Below are 3,029 nucleotides of genomic sequence, written 5' to 3'. Positions count from 1 at the left end.
TTCTGGGCCATATTTTGATTTCTTGGGCTTTGGTCATTTACGGTTGGTTGGTTGTTGTTATTTGCTGTTTGATTTATGCTGAAATTGCAACTGGATTATTGGCTATTTGCTACTGTTCGTTACTACTGTTGTTGTTGCTGCCATTTCTTTGGCTGCTGCTGATTTTTCTACTTTCTCTTTCTTCTCGTTGTGCTTCAACATCCAGGTACACACTTGAATTTCACACTGGTGTAGCAGTAACAATGAGTATGAAATGAAAGACGCGAAGAATTTTCAATCATTTGGTATTGTACCTATAGTCTTATAAAATGCTAGTAGATTTGTGTAATTCTTTAGGTTGTAACTCAATAGAAAAATACAGTAAGTAGTTTTGTACTTAATTGAAATTTAGTCTGTTTAAGTATTGTGATTTACAGTTGTTTGGTTGTACGTATGATATAATCATGCAATTTGTGGAATACACGAGTAGTTAGTATATCGATAACTAGACTTCATTTCTAGTTATATTTTGTATGTATAGGGTAGACTGCTACTAACCTCGCTAAACACAATATAGCTTTTAATCATTTGAGTTAACTCTGTCAAAATCGGATTCCATTAGGCAGTTTATAGGACAAGGGTCGAATCCCATTAGTAGCATCCTCTAGTAGTTAATTCTATTAATCTAGTTTAAATAAGTTAGTTTAAATTCAAACTTGAAGAATGTTTAGCGTGAGTTTAGCATTTTATTAATCTTATACGCAATTTTCTTTATTAAATTAAAAGCATGTTCGCTCATGCAATAAGGCATGAAACAATCCCCCGCCTCATAAATAATTAATCCGATAATTAATAAGGGGCCGGAGTTGGCCGAGCATGTAATTTAATTAGCATGTATTTCCTTTCTTCCATTTTTAGAGACAAACATAATAGAAAATGTAGTCGCTGTAGGTTTATCCTTTCAAAATGAGACGAGCCTCGCCAAATAAAATGCAAATTGCGGGGCCCTCAACGATTGGTCAAAAATAAAATATTTAGAATTTGGGATGGACTGTTTAGTGAATTTCACTGCCTTCCCCGAAGATAATTACGCGTTAGACTCTTTAGGCGCGATTTTAATTAAAATACCTTCTTAAAATCGGGTGCGCATTTATGTGACCCAAATTCAAATCTCAACGGAGTCGGAATGTATTAACAACCACGGGCGCATTTATTGTGACGTGGTTCGAAATGCATTTTCACGACGTTGCAATTCCATAAAAAATAAATAATAATAAAAGCGGTTTAAATCTAATAAAAGCACACAAGTTATAACATGTATTTAAAATCAGATATTTAGCTATTATAACAATTTAAGCGACCGTGCTAGAACCACGAGATTCGGGGGTGCCTAACACCTTCCCTCGGGTCAACAGAATTCCTTACTTATAATTTCTGGTTCGCAGACTTCACTTGGAAAGTCAAATATTTTCCTCGAATTGGGATTCAAGATAAACCGGTGACTTGGGACACCAAAAGACAAACCTTTCTCAAGTGCATTTTCGAATATTGTCACTTAAATTGGAAAAACTTCCCTTGCGCATTTATCCTTCGGGGTAGGCGCGCAAAAAAGAGGTGTGACAGCTCTGGCGACTCTGCTGGGGATTTCAATCCAGAACCTCTGGTTCAGGGTTCAAGAATTCGAGCTTAGAATAATTGTTATATTTGGCTTTATTATCTGATCTTTATTACATGTTTTGGCATAACGTGCTAAATGTTGTCTTTTACCGCTTTGATATTATCTGAACTGTATATAAATTGTGCCGAAACCCTTCTCTTCTTACCTCCGGGGAGAAGCTCGCTGGTCGAGACTCCCTATTCTGTTAGTGTCAATACCTGAAATAAGAAAGAGGCCGGACAAGTTACAAAGCCGGACGATCTCGCGGGTCCCCGGTACGTAGCCCCCTCCTCGACTCGAGTTGTCCGCTCGGGTACACAGTCTAGAACATATACCCAGGTTATAAACCTAGTATAACAAAACCTCATGCCGGATCCCTAATAGGAACGCTTATTTGCATCATGTTGCATTTGACATAGGGGACTCAACACAGGGGTTGGGTCCGTCTAGGACAGGTAACCTGAAATGAAAAGACCATCCTGCTGCATCCCGTTTGTTTTGCGCATTTATTTGCTTCAGATCTGCATGCTGACCGGTTTCTAAAAAAATTCAAAAAGGAAAGAAAAATAGCAGCGTAGGGAGATAATTACTTATTTTTGGAAAAATAAAACCAATGTCCAAGTAGTGGCAAAACCTCGCCGGAATTTTCTTAAAAAAAATGAAAATAAAATTTGTCTTTTAGTTTGATTTATTAAAAAAACATATATAAAAAAAATTCCTTTTAATCACTTTCAAAATCCAAAAAAAAGATATATATATTTATTTAAAAGTAATAAAAAAAAGGGAAAATTCAAAATTCAAAAAAAATGTTGTTTCTTTTGTAGTATCTCTTTTATAAATTCGGACTAATAGTCCAAATACTTCCTTAAAAGATTTTTCGAAATTTCAAAAAAAGGTTAAAAAAAAAAAGTTCAAAGAAAAAATATTTCTTTAGTCTTCATCTCTTTTCCAAAAAATAATAAAAAACAAAAATATAAAATATAAAAATCCAAAAAAAATATTTTCTCCTTTCCTTTAAAAGATTTTTCAAAAAAAAAGGGATTCAGTTTGTTTCTCCTATTTCTGATCAGCCCGAACTACGCCGGTTTGATTCTCACAGGGTGCGAGATACGTAGGCAACCCTCATCGGGTCCAACCTCCCCTTTTCAAAAAATAGCCAAAATGTTAGAATTTTAATTTCGTCATGAATGATTCGGGTGATGCCGTTTTGTCAAGGATAGCCGAATGTTCCCGAAAGGGACGCCGGAAGGCTGACTTTGCACAAACGGCCATTATTGGTCATTTTTATTTTTCTGACCAAATTGCCACCGGCCTTAGGATCCTCGTCCCCGAGGCTCTGTGAGGCCGTGTTCCCCATGTTGGTTCATTACTAAAAAAAAGAGTCATAAATAAA

Source organism: Nicotiana sylvestris, chromosome 10 (genome assembly GCF_000393655.2).
Source record: "Nicotiana sylvestris chromosome 10, ASM39365v2, whole genome shotgun sequence".
NCBI classification, from domain to species: Eukaryota; Viridiplantae; Streptophyta; class Magnoliopsida; order Solanales; family Solanaceae; genus Nicotiana; species Nicotiana sylvestris.
The sequence above is the reverse complement of the archived record's forward strand: the minus strand, read 5'-3'. Positions refer to the sequence as shown.